Consider the following 15,000-nt stretch of genomic DNA (forward strand, 5'->3'; position numbering starts at 1 on the left):
ATTCACAGTTTAAAGGTTGTTGCTCAATTCATGTGAAGAGTATAAAAATAAAAATAAATTAAGAATGAGAGACACTAAGGGTAACACGTGATCAATATTCGTCAAAGCAAAACTAAACAGATTAAACAACAACGAAAACACGAATAAATCGCATTGAACACGTCCATTGACTTGGTGGGATAACGGCGAGAGCATCTGATCGGAGTATGGGAGGTCAGTGGTTTGAACCAGGCCGAGTTATACCAAAGATTTTAAAAATGGTTCCTATCGCTTCCTTGCTTGATGCTCAGCATTTAAAAAGATAGATCACAGACAAATAATGATAGGTTGTCAATCATAGTGCAGGATTGATGGGCCTAAATTCCTCCTCTTGCGTTTAAGTTCCTTGGAAGGGAACTCATATTATTAATGCCACTACAAGATAGTAATTGGACTGTAGTTAAATTCACGAGTTATCCTTCCATTGAGGCACATTTTATTTTCGCTTTTCATTGTTGAACAGATCACTTGCAGTGTGATTGTGAATGTAAATACCACACAGTCTTTGGCTCCCTCTGCTGGGACGATGAGGATTTCTGAGACATCCAAAATAAAAACTGGAAGGACCTTCCCATGACTCAATAAATTTCCCCCACCTCCCCCAAAAAGAGGATTTGAAATCATAAGATTTGCGTTTTCAACAATTCTAGACTGGGATCACATAATCAATCAGTAAAGCCAAATAAACAAAACAAAGACAATGTAATGAGGCTATATTAAAATTGATAGGTATGATGCAGGATACAAAGTAATACAGTTCATTTTGCTGAAAAATACATCATTTCCAGAATGTTTCAACAAAACATCGAAGCAAGCTTTTAAATAGCACATAAGTCATCAATTCAGGTTAACATTACAACTGTTCATTGGGACACAGCTGAAAGTATGATATGAGGACACCAAGGATACTCGTTGCAAAATAAGAATACCATTTAATTTTATAAATTGTGAACACAATGCTCACGGCACAAACCGTGGAAGAGAGAGATTATGGAAAATACCACAACAAACGAGCTACTGCTGTGATATGGCTGGAGGGCAGCGATAATTCATAACATAAAAAGATTAAATCACGTGAACACCTGGAAGTGTGCCTTCATCAACTTTGAACCATTGTAATTTGGTTATCGAAAGGTAAACTGGAACAATGAAGACAGATACTTTAGGCCAGGGGTCGGGAACGTGTGGCTCGCGAGCCAGGTATGGCTCTTTTGATGATTGCATCTGGCTCGCAGATAAAATTGGAGTTTGAAACTTGGAAAGCCCAATATTTCTCGCAGAAGCTTTACCTATAGTTTGAATGGTGTCGTGCTTCATTCACGTGCAGGGCTGAACTTGGCAGAAGGAGAGAAGAAAAAACACCTCCGAATTGTCTGAAGCGGTTTTTGTTTCGTCCAGTCATGCGGCCGACGCGAGTAGTGATTTCGGTTCCTCCAATGACGTGCCGCCACCGAGACGCGTCACGGAATTCATCTCGACCAATCACGCGCCACCGCTGAGGCGACAGCATCCCAGAGTCGGCCAGCCGCGCCGCACCTCTCGAGTATGTCAGCCCGTGCGCAGGCCAGCCAGACTCACTTGGGTCAACATCTCCCTCTCTCTCATTTGCTCAAAGCTAACCCTTCGACGAAGAAGATAGCGAAAAGAAAAAAAGATGAGGAGTATCGTACATTTCAGGACGAATGGGCCGAAGAATTCGCCTTTGTGGAGAGAGCAGGTTCTGTGGTGTGTCTAATTTGCAATGACAAAATTGCATCGATGAAACGGTCGAATATAAAGCGGCACTTCGACATGCGCCATGCTACCTTTGCATCAAAATACCCTGTGGGAGACAGCAGAAAGAAAGCGTGCCAAGAGCTACTGAGCAGGGTGCAAGCCAGCCAGCAGCAACTCCGCGTATGGACCCGGCAAGGTGACTATAATTCCGCCAGCTTTGCTGGATCTTTAGCAATAGTGAGGAATGGAAAACCATTCACAGATGGCGAGTATGCAAAAACGTTCATGCTGGATGTAGCCAATGAACTTTTTGATGATCTTCCGAACAAAGACAAGATAATCAAACGGATACAAGACATGCCTCGGTCGGCAAGAGCTGTTCATGATCGTACCATCATGATGGCAAACCAAGTGGAGGAAACGCAAGTGAAGGACATAAATACAGCGCCGTTCTTTTCCCTGGCTTTGGATGAGTCAACAGACGTAAGCCATTTGTCGCAGTTCAGTGTGATTGCAAGATATGCTGCTGGTGATACACTGCGTGAAGAAAGTCTCGCTGTTCTGCCAATAAAAGGGTCCACAAGAGGTGAGTATTTATTCAAGTCTTTCATGGAGTTCGCTCAAGAAAAAAATCTACGAATGGATAAACTTATCTCGGTGTGTACTGATGGTGCTCCGTGTATGGTGGGGAAAAACAAAGGATTTGTGGCGCTTCTCCGTGAACATGAAAATAGACCCATCCTAAGTTTCCATTGCATTCTACACCAGGAGGCACTTTGTGCTCAGATGTGTGATGGGCAGCTTGGCGAAGTGATGTCGCTGGTCATTCGTGTGATCAACTTTATTGTTGCCCGAGCCTTAAATGCTCGCCAGTTTAAAACACTGCTGGATGAAGTTGGAAATAACGATCACGGTCTGCTTTTGCACAGCAATGTACGTTGGTTGTCAAGAGGGAAGGTGCTTAGCTGTTTTGCGGCTTGCCTGAACGAAATCCGGACTTTCCTTGAAATGAAAGGGATTGAGCATCCTGAGCTAGCCAAAACTGAGTGGCTCCTCAAGTTTTACTATCTCGTGGATATGACTGAACATCTGAACGAGCTCAACGTGAAAATGCAAGGCATTGGAAATACAGTGTTATCCCTTCAACAAGCCGTGTTTGCTTTTGAAAACAAGCTGGAGCTCTTTATCATGGATCTTGAAACAGGTCGTTTACTACATTTTGAAAAACTGAGACAATTTAAAGATGCATGCACAGCAAGTGAGCCCACTCAAAACTTTGATCTCCACCAGTTAGCTGGCTTCACATCCAGTCTCCTACAGTCATTCAAAGCACGCTTTGGAGAATTTCGTGAGCACACTCGTCTTTTTAAGTTCATCACCCATCCAAACGAGTGTTCACTGAACACAGCCGACCTGAGTTACATTCCTGGTGTCTCCGTCAGAGATTTTGAAGCAGAAGTGGCTGACCTGAAGGCCTCAGACATGTGGGTGAATAAGTTCAAGTCACTGAATGAAGATTTGGAAAGAATCGCACGACAGAAAGCAGAGTTGGCGAGCAAGCACATGTGGACAGAAATGAAAAAACTTCAACCCGAAGACGAGCTGATTATCAAAACTTGGAACGCGCTTCCTGTCACATACCTCACACTGCAGCGTGTGAGTATTGCTGTATTGACCTTGTTTGGATCTACGTATGCATGTGAGCAGTCATTCTCACATCTTAAAAACATCAAGTCCAACCTACGATCACGTCTAACGGATGAAAGCCTCAACGCTTGCATGAAGCTTAACCTCACCAAGTACCAACCAGACTACAAAGCCATCAGCAAATCCATGCAGCACCAGAAGTCCCATTAATGGTGAGTATTATAACAACATTATTTAAAAGAATAAATTCAGAGGCTTATTATACTCACATTTAGTTGAATTCAGTCTTAAAATATATTATATGGCTCTCAATGAAATAGATTTCCAAATATTTTGCTTTAATGGCTCTCTGAGTCAAAAACGTTCCCGACCCCTGCTTTAGGCAATGCTAAGGGCCAAAGTTCTCTCAATGTTTGTTACCCCACCCAAGGAAATAAACAACCTACAGGGATAAGAGCACACTGCACCAACCCACAGGCTCTCAGCACACCTTCTTGCACAAACCTCATTTAATACAATAACTCAAATAAATAAATAAATATAAATAAATATATCATAAATAAATAAATATATATCAAATAAATATATAAACAAGCAGTCATAGACTGGTACTTACGAAATCGTCAACTTGACCTCTGACCTTGTCTAATAAAAGCTCTCTTGAGAAGGTAGCGACGCAAACCAAAAGTTTCTACGATGATTCTGTACCAAACCATCAAAAATCGAATGTTTTGGATGTTTGACCTCACTGTGACCTTGACCTTTGACCGATTTTGACCAAAATCTAATCAGCGCTAGCCACCACCCTCCTGAATCACGTGGTGTAATTTGACATTGGAAGCTTCTTCCGTTCTCGAGTTATCATTTTTTGGATGTTTGACCTCACTGTGATCTTGACCTTTGACCGATTTTGACCAAAATCTAATCAGCACTAGCCATCAGCCTCCTGAATCACGTGGTGTAATTTGACATTGGTAGCTTCTTCCGTTCTCAAGTTATCCGTACCAAACCATCAAAAATCGAATATTTGACCTCACCGTGACCTTGACCTTTGACCGATTTTGACCAAAATCTAATCAGCACTAGTCATCACCCTTCTGAATCACGTGGTGTAATTTGACATTGGTAGCTTCTTCCGTTCTCGTGCCTACAAACAAACAAACAAACAAACAAACAGAAACGGAAGGCATCAATATACTTACGAAATCTTTAGATTTCGTAAGTAATAAATATATAAAGATAATAAATATCTACAAAATTATATCTTCTTCTTCTTCTTTCGGCTGCTCCCGATAGGGGTCGCCACAGCGGATCATCCGTATGATCCGCATACTGATTTGGCACATGTTTTACGCCGGATGCCCTTCCTGACGCAACCCTGGTCGCCTCTTACGACACAGGGATATGGTACACCTATTTTAACCGGGGTATACACCGGCCCAGTATACTGGTACTCATTTTGCCGACCTCGGAAGGATGACAGGCTGAGTCAACCCCCTGGTGTATTAATTCAGTGGACCAACGGGGCTTGAACTCAGGACCTTTTGGATCCCAAGCCGCTGCACTAACCACTTCGCCAACACCAGGCTTCATCTACAAAATTATATATATATATATATATATATATATATATATATATATATATATATATATATATATATATATATATATATATATATATATATATATATATATATATATATATATATATATATATATATCTATATATATATATATATATATATATATATATATATATAATGTCAAGATCCATGAACTCTGCATCGTTTGAAAGTACATTCTGCTGTACTGTTTCTATCACTGCCTTCTAACCAATCAGTTTTCCATCCAATTTGTCTGGAAATTATTGGAGAAATATAAAGGTGCTTTTCATTCACCGAGTTTAAAATGACGTTTCACACATTTCAAAAAAAAAATCTCAACAGAAATCATTCACCTTCAACAATGTACTCCAGATTGTTAATTGTTCATACAGTTTGAATGTTAATATGGCTGACGTGCCACAATTTGAATTGCGACAAAGAAATTTCAATCACTGGTTTTATTCTTCCAGGTATATTTCTGATTGTTGCACTTGGCCGTTTGAAGCCATCGAGATATTCTGCGAGTCAAATGATCACTTGCAGCAAATTTGCAGAATACAGCACAACATAATTTGCATTACAAGTGAGAAAATTCAGGAATTTGTAAAGAAAATGTAACATTATGTTTAAAATACTGAAAATATAACGTTTGCTTGTAAGAGTCTTGATGGAAATGGTGCTTCTATTGTTGCAGTAGGGGGCGAGCAAGTTCCACGCTGGGAGACACACAAGTGCATGCATGTAAATGTGGGCACAAGTTACAGACACATGGAGACACAGACAGACACACGAGCTAGGTTTTGAAAAAAAAAATTTCCGTCCATCTTGGAATTTTCTTCCTTGGGGTGGGGGGGGGAGATTAAGGGGGTTAACAAATTTTCAAAAAGTCCATTAAGGAGAGCTAATTCAAAAGTGTCATTAAATAAAAGCTACAGGGAGTGATCGAGTGAGTGGGAGCGGAGAGATTTCGATCTTGAGAGAATTGAATACTTTGGCCGGAATTCGTGGAAAACAAAAGGAGAAAATTTATTTTGGGAAAATATATTGTTTGCAGCAAAAATGAAATCGCAATTCAAACAAGTTCCTAACAATGCCAAGAAAAGAAGCCAAAAGCAGCACAACAAGAAAAAGATTGGATTTCATTCGTTAGAATACAAGACAAACGTCAATCATAAAATCGGAAATATTCCACCTGTCGGGCGGATACTTGCTCGTGGTAATAATTCTGCAACAATGTGCACTTAATTTTATCTGAAACTTCGACATCGTTGTTTATACGAACCAAAACTTGTACTTGTACGCAACTGACAGACTTTCCTCAAATATTAAGGAACCGTAACAGGAAAAGCAAACAAACGCAAAACACACTTTATGTTGACCAACAAATACGGGCCAGCCAGCTGAATGTCCTTTTGAGGAACGATGCGACTCCCTACCTAAGAACCACTTGTCCCACAGTCAAAAGAATCACACGCAGGCTAAGTAGTTCAAAGGCCAGTGCCATACCTGTCTGTCATCCTATTGGATGTGGTAAAGGCAACAGCAGAATACTCATTCATGGGTCCCATTTGTTCAGTCCAAAGAACATGTTAATTCTGATCCCAAGGCTTCAACAACAAAGTTAATGAAAGGCGATTTAAAATTTTCAAGTTATCCTCAGCACAAATGTGTTGAGGGTGAAAATATTACAAATTGTCTGCAAAAGTACAGAACTGAATCTGCACAATGAGCACCACTCCAAATGAGCAGCTGAGTGGCTGGACAAGTTATTATGCAAACTAAAGTAAACTATAAAGAAGAACCTAATCATCTATTCTAGGCCTACAAATTGTTCCATAATCACTTTTTGTAATCAACAAACAAATGGCCCAGGCACGACATCTGCCATGATCGTATGTGATACGTACACCAACTGTGCTCATCCTCATCTCTCTCTCCAAATGTTCACGTGTTCACAATGACGTTTTGCATCAATCTTTTTGTCGTCCAAAGCTACAACTAGGGATGTAGCAAAAACAAACATGAATTGCACCAAAATGGACAAAATAATAGTTTTTATTGAGTGGAGCTTCCAGAAATGAACTGGTGGTTTGTTTTTTTAGACATTCCTTGAGAAAGCGATTGGATGAGTGATGAAAGTGCTACGAAAGATTGTTATTGACTGGAGAGCAAGAAGGTCAATGGGGTTGTTTGTGTGTAGGTCTATCAATAGTGCTGAGTGAGAGAATCAGAACTGGAGTGCATAGGTGGAGGCATGCATCAAGGCTGTACCTCCTCATACATACAGTCAACTTGTACAGGAATCTTCCCCACTCTTCCCTGCTGCCCAAATTTGTCAGGGTACAACAACCATGGTCAGAGCACCGATCGATCACCATGGACTGGCACATTCTCATTCTCTCTTATGGCCCAAGCTTCACAAAGATGGGGGTACACAATCTTGGATGTGGGATATCTCTGGTCGTTCCTGGAAGATCGATTGACTTTCTCCTTGCCACGGGGTCTCGTTGCTAAGAAATGTCCGAGGCTAAACAACAACAAGAAGTCTGCAGAGGCACCTATGAAAAAATCATAGTAAGATCTTGAGGATTAAATAAAGTTTGGAGGAATGATGTTGAAGATGGTAAGGTTCACAGATGACCAAGCCATTATATTAAACAGAGAAAAGGATTATGAAGGCTGATGGAGGTTCCAGATAAAACATATAAATTATAAGAATATGGAATGGGAGGAAGACCAAGGTGACGGGAATGAGCAAAGAAGTGGGTAAAAACTCGCTGATTCACATTAATGGACAAGAACTACAATGAGTCGGAGTTTCAGTAAAGTAGTTTGGTGACCAAGCACGTGGAGCCGTTGACTTGAGTCGGTGACTCAGACTCTCGTGTGATTAGAGTAGCTTTTTTTTGTTCTTTTAACTTGAAACTCGACTTGGACTTGGAAAATACAACTTGCACTTGACTTCAGACCAGACAATGACAACTTGAGACTTGCTTGTGACTTGAAATAAATAAAAAAAATACTTGCTTAAAACTCTGCCAAGATGTCAAATGTAATTAAGAGATCAAAAAGAAAACTGCTTTATCAAAAGAAAGGAGCTTAAACAAACATTTGAATCAGACAAACGTGAAATCCTTGATTTGGAGTATGGTGTTACATGGATCTGAAATATGGACCTTGAAAAAGGAGGCCAACAATAGACAGGAAGCTTTCAAAATGTGGGTGCGGCAACAATGGAAAGAATTGGAAATTAAGAGGTTCTAGAAATGGTGTAAAACAAGAGGTATTCTATTGAGACGATTCGGAAAAGACAGAAAAAAAAATGGCCTAATGCCATTTTGAGAAGAGATGGATTGCTGAAAGAGGAGATTAAAGGTACGATGGAAGGAAAGAAGTGCAAGGGAAGACAGGGAATGATGTTGGTAAGATTGGATGAAAGATGAAGGCAAATACAAAAGGCTGAAAATGAGAGCCATTGACTAAAAAGGGTGATGCCTGTTGAAACCTTGCATTTGGAGCAATTCAGAAACACTTAAATATATAAGCATGCAAGTTATGTAAAACCAGAAGGGCACTCGGTAGAGTGCATACCGCTGCCACGCAAGGCCTGATCCACAAGAACATATCAGGCCCAATACATTTTTGAAATATCATGCTTTTCAGTACTACATCGTTTTTGGCCCTATCTCTCAATGGTGAAGAATCACTGAAAAAATTAAATAATTCTCGTATCCAGATCCGGATCCGGATCTTCACCAAACTTGAATCCATTCTTCCTCGTCACACAAGTTTCATCCTAATCCGTCCACAACTTTTGAGATATCGTGCCGTATATCATTTTTGGCCATATCTCTCAATGGTGAAGAATCACTTAAAAATTCTAGTCTGCGGATCCGGATCCAGATCTTCACCAAAATCGAATCAGTTCATCCTTGTTACACACCCAACCCATCTACAAAATTTATCCAGATTCGTCCACAACTTTTTGAGATATGGTACACAAACAGACAGAAAGGTGAAAATAACCTCCTTCACCTTCGGTGGTGGAGGTAATTAAAATGATGAAAATTAGTCAGAGAGGTTAATTAAACATCAACAGCCCAAGAAAAGACCTGCACGATCTCAGAAAACTACGACTACTATGACAATTTTCCTGTATTAAGGGTATGGTCGGCTGATGGCCCCTCTCCACTTCATCCTGTCAAAAGCATCTTCCTCTATTAATCCCAACAACTAAATGTCTCCACTGATAGCATACTTCCAGGTCTTTTGCGGTCTACCTCCTGGTATTTTTCCCTCAATACTAAACTAACGACTTTGACAGATGAATCATCGAACTATCTCACCACAAGACCAAGCCTGGTGTTGGCTTAACGATTAAGGTGGCGAGCTTAAGATCTTAGGGTCTTGAGTTTGAGCCTGTCGGGGAATTGAATTAGTGCCTGGTGGGGTTGATTCTGCCTGTCATCCATCCAAAGTCGGCAAAATGAGTACCAGCTTACTGGTAATGGGGGCTTTGCATCAGCAGCACAGCCGTGGCCCCAGAAAATGATGCAGCCAAGCAGCCAAAGGCTACATACAAATAAATAACCGCATGTCCAAACCACCTTAGTCTTTTTTTTCTCTCAACTCTTTCTCAGTTATACCAGGTTTGAGCCTCTTCCTTACGTGTCCACACTTCTCTGCTTGTCCTTCATTGTTACCTCCCACATCCATCTCATAGTCCTCAGCTCTGTCCTCTCTATTCTTCACGCGTCACTAACCATTCCTCACCACGGAACATCAAAACTGGTCGAACACAGGATAAATATACTCTAGTTTTTACTTCTCTTGATATATTTTTGTGTTACAATGCCTCTTAAGTCCGAACACTTATTCGATGCTCTTCTTATCCTCATTCTCACAGCTAACACCTCTCCTCCACCTGCAGACAGACGGACGAACGGACAGACAGACAACCTGAAAAACAATGTCTCCAGCAACTATAACAAAAACTTGACCTTTTTGTGAAGCATAACAAAAACTTCACCTTTTCCAGTTTGACTTCAAATCCCACATCCATTACCTCCATATTCTCTGCATCTTGATTTGCACCTGAATAATTTTTACATCTGAAACTACTAGCCACGAGAACAAAGCTTCCCTTAACTCCACTGCATTTCCAATGACACCACAATTTTGCAAGGCACACTGAATATAATTTGACACTACTCCTTTACTACAAGTCCCACAGGGCCATTTCCCAATCTCCTTCCTTTCTCCTTCTTCACAACCAACCATCAGTTTTGTCTCATCGAGATTCACCCTCAATCCCTGACATTCCATTGCCTCCTTCCAAACATGAAATGTCGTATTTGCTGTCAAGACGAGGTCATCTGGAGACAATAGTTCCTATAGGAATCCGAACTTCACCTCGTTTGTAAGCTCTTCAAGAACGAGTACAAAAAGCATGATCGGCCTGAACCACACCCCGACGGCAAAGTTGCACTTTACATCAAGAACTCAATTTCTCACTGTCGATGCACTGATCATACACCTCCCATTCCCAAGGAGTTCCTCTGGCTGGTACCCCCTCCCACGCCCCCCCCCCCAGGTTTCTGCAGGTCACACATGGTCCACCATCAACCCACTTCTGCTTACATTACTTAAATCCAGGATCACCGCTCACCTCCACTCATTCATTCCTCTTTTTTTCCTGCCTGTGGAACCAACTTCACATTCTTTATAATCTCATTCTTCTCTCCAGGTCTTCAAGACAGCTGTGCAGCACCATTACACATGACTCCAAAGTATCATTTTGCATCCTCTAGTGCCCCTGAATCCTCCTCACATACGTTGTTTGTCAAAGTCTGCCTCTATCTTAGCCTTCAACTCTGCTGCGGGTGTTTCCCCCTTTCTTAACTGTTCGTTTTGTCCTGTCGTGTCCTGATCCATTCAGAGTACTAATTCTAGCTCTTCCACGAGTCTCAACTATGTATAGAAAAGCAAGCAAACAAAGGCCTCAACACTGATCCCTGATGTAAAGCATTTTCACTTCAAATGACTATACATCCTCCACTTGTTCTGCATGATGTTCTTGGCCTCTTCTACATTGGAACCATAATCAAATAATTTTCTTACTCCCAATCTCCAAAGATAATTCTTCCACAGAAGCCTGCTCTCGCATGCACAGATTCATCCCATCTAGTCCTAAACTATCCTACCCCTCTTCCCACCCATGGTACATTGAATCCTGTGGTGAGGCAGTTGCTCTAAAACAACTTGCCTTCTCTTCCAGTAAGGCTAATCACAATCGATTCCACAACTCGCCTCAATACTCCATCACATGCCTTCTCAAGATCTCCAAAAACACGTGGTATAACTTCTTTTTGCAGCACTATAAAGATTGCTTTATGAGTGAAAGGTCGACGACCGATAAACCCATCAAGCCAGAATTGGTTCTCATCTTTATTGACAAATCCTCTCGATCTGTTCTCAATAACCTTTTCAAATATCATCAATGCTTGCTCAAACAGCATCACTCCTCTGTATGATGAAGGTAGTCGTGTGGTGGGTCACCTTTCATCTTAAACAAAGGTACAATTATACTGTCCAACCAATTGGCGGGATATATCCATTTCTCCATATCATTCGACACAACTCTGTCATCCACTCGACTTCCAACTCACCTGCTGCCTCAACCATCTCAACCACAACACCAGTTGGTTGCGCTGCTTTACCTTCCTTTAATTTATTAATAACTGACCTAACCTCCTCCTTAGGTATTCCCTCCTCCACTCCTATTCTCCTGCTCTCCAACCTCCTTATCCCATTCATACTCCCTCTTTCAACAACTTTTGGAAGTAGTCTTCCATTATTTTTTTTTCAACTTCCTCTTTCCCAATTAATAAAAATTTCCAATCTCTCTCTTCAAATAATCCATTGCTAAAACATCCTTTCAATTCCTCATAATCAATAAGCAAAGACAAAATGTTGAAACCCAACAAATGTGACACCCGCATTATAAATCAATTTAACTTCATCTCGAAGGTGAAGGCATTTTATTGATGGTTATATATTTCTGGCAAAAACAAGACTCCTCAGCATTGTATCAACAACACCTCTTTCATGAAGCATGAGAAAGTTTACAGTGGCTGACTTTTTAATAATACCTTCAATCAGCAATCACCAGTGGTGCAGTGGTCTGTGCAATTATTTCCTTCCAAGCTACGAGTTGACATCAAGACATGGGGGGGGGGGGGCACCAGCTTTGCAGTGATGATCCACATAATTAAGCTTTCTAATTGCTTGCAAGTTGGATACAAGTTTGAGTGAAAACAAAACAAAACAGCAAATGAATGAGCAGTGCAGAAGAATATATGCAAATTAAATATAATTATCCACGATGATCTCCTGCAGGTTTTGTTTCCCTTGAGGTATAGACTCAACTCTTAATGGGAATACTATTGCCAGCACCTCTGCTCCTCATTACAGCCCGTGTTGCATGATATTTAGTGCTGAAAACAAGAATACAGCACGAGAGACTTCTTAAACATGTCATTGTTCGTAAAAAAAAAAACAAAAAAAAAAACAATCAAAGCCTCACAACTGATAGTTTATATTCAACTACAATTCAACCCAGACTGCTTAGCTTTTAACTTGTTACAGACAAATGATGCATGGGGACACATAGATGACATTGCAATACAAATAACGATAATGGGAGGTTTACAAAGGGTGGGGATTGTGCGTTGGTTATGGTGATCTCACTGCAGTGCAACAAGACAAATTTGTATGGAAATGGTGGGAGGAGAGTACCATGTTGAGAGACAGAGACAGAGACAGAGAGAGCAAAAGAGAAAGAGAAAGAGCTTGAGCTCAAGCTATAGCTATTGCCAGAGAGACATGGTCATTGCATCGTAATAACACTGTACCCAAAAGCAAAATACACACGCAAGGAGCATGATCAATATAACGTGATCGATAAAACCAAAAATACCTAAACATTGTGCATCAAATGCTCTTGGAATGATGTCTAAACAATGGAGTGCGAGAGAATCTGGCAATTGTGGAGAAGGCTCATGAATAGTGTGCAAAATCCCACAGAGCCAACCTTTCGAGTCTCAATTCCAGAGTCAAGGGTGGGGTGGCGTCGGCTGCAATGGAGCTGTAAGTGTGAGAAAAGGATTCAGTGTACCTGGTGGTAAGTGATGGCAGAGATGCCATAATTCCCCTGACAACTCATCACCGTGATAAGTGGATGTCCTCTACACTGGAGTTGCCACACAGTATAAATAAGAGCAGCAATGCCCCACTGGCTAGAGTGAGGACAGCTTCTGTCGGTACATGGATTTTATGCTTGCAAATAAATTTGGTGATTTGAGGGTCGGTTTTTTATTGCCCATCCCCCACGCAGCGCGACATGGGATTGTGTGTGTGTGTGTGTGCGTGTGTGCGTGTGTGCGTGTGTGCGTGTGTGCGTGTGTGCGTGTGTGCGTGTGTGCGTGTGTGCGTGTGTGCGTGTGTGCGTGTGCGTGTGCGTGTGCGTGTGCGTGTGCGTGTGCGTGTACGCTTTTTTTACCATTTGAGCTTTTATCAAATTTTCAACAAAGCTTTATTATGAAAATATGGAGAAGACAAATTAATAATTTGGTCAAAAGGTCAAAGGTCAGTATCACAAAATTGTAAATTTTCATTCGATTGACATGAAATTTTAAGAATTTGCATATTGTGTCACTGAATTGGTTCACCGATCATAAGCTCGAGGTCGATTGTCTTTTGAGATCAAAGGTCATAGGTCAATGTTGCATAAAAATCAATTTTCATCCGATTGACTTGAAATTTTAAGAATTTGTATATTTAGTCACTGAATTGGTTGATTGGTTCACCAATCAAAAGCAGTAAACCTTTTATTTGTTTTTTTTTTTAGATCAAAAGGTCAAAAAGGTCAAGGTTATAGAAAATCGTCAATTTTCATCCGATTGATTTGAAATTTGAACAAAATTTGCATCATTGAATTGGTTAACCAAGAATCAGAACGATCGATTTTGCCGATTTGACAAGTCAATGGTTTCCATTTCAAAGGGCTTGTTTGGTTTGTGCGCAGTGCGAGATGCGCAGCCGTGGGTTTTTCACGCTTCCATGTTTATTTCATTTGTATTTTTTTTAATGTTTTTGTCATGTTTAGTATACAGAAGAAGTCCGAATACAAAGCGGATGCATGCAGGCTTTGCATTTTCAGATGCTTTTTTTTTTTTTGAAATATATTTCCTTTGCAGAAGTTAGGGTTACAGAAGAGCAAGGTAAAACCAACAGTGGGACAAACATGAATGGAGTGGACGAACAGGAAAAGAGGAGCAAGAGAGAGAGGAGAGAAAGAAACAAGAGAAAAGAAGAGAGTGAAACGAGCAAGTTAGAATGGTTTGGAGCACAGTGAAAATGACAGTTCTGGGACACTACCTCAGAGACCCCCATAATGATGTAGTCATATAACCTCCATAACTACATAACCATATAGTCCTTGATTTAATTTACCAATTCATAGTTGCAGAAAAAAAAAAGATTGGTTTGAAATCTATATTTAAGAAGTTCTGGGGCACTTGACCCTTCGACATTTAATAGCCAGCCAACCGTACCACTCCCCCCCCCCCCCAGAAAAAAAACAAAAACACATGTTTGAGATTATCCTGAAGGAGATTCTCCCACGAAACGGAAATAAAAGCAGAATATGTCAACTCCACCTGAAAAATAAAAGGTAGAAAAACACTGGCAAAGAACTTTTGAAGATCAAAAAGGAACACAACAAGGAAGCAGAATGGATCCCAGACTTGAAAAAGAAGAAGCAACATCTAATGTGGAGGAAATGCCCCATGATTATTGATGAAGAAAAAAATTAGAAAACAACTTCAAAAAATTCCAAACTTTAAAACCCCAGGCCCAGGTGGAATTCAAAACTTATGGCTGAAACAACTTGATGCTCTCCACAATCACTATGCCAGAACATTCAACAAACTGA

General features: G+C 40.7%; 1 protein-coding gene across 4 annotated transcripts in view; it reads right to left on the reverse strand.

Annotated features, from left to right (window-relative positions):
- FBXW7 (F-box and WD repeat domain containing 7) overlaps positions 1–15,000 on the reverse strand; it is a 597,271-nt gene that overhangs the window by 434,003 nt on the left and 148,268 nt on the right. The window lies entirely within an intron of this gene.

This window comes from Eptatretus burgeri, chromosome 10 (assembly GCF_056783735.1).
Source record: "Eptatretus burgeri isolate ZD-2024b chromosome 10, Ebu_testis_v1, whole genome shotgun sequence".
Classification (NCBI taxonomy): domain Eukaryota; kingdom Metazoa; phylum Chordata; class Myxini; order Myxiniformes; family Myxinidae; genus Eptatretus; species Eptatretus burgeri.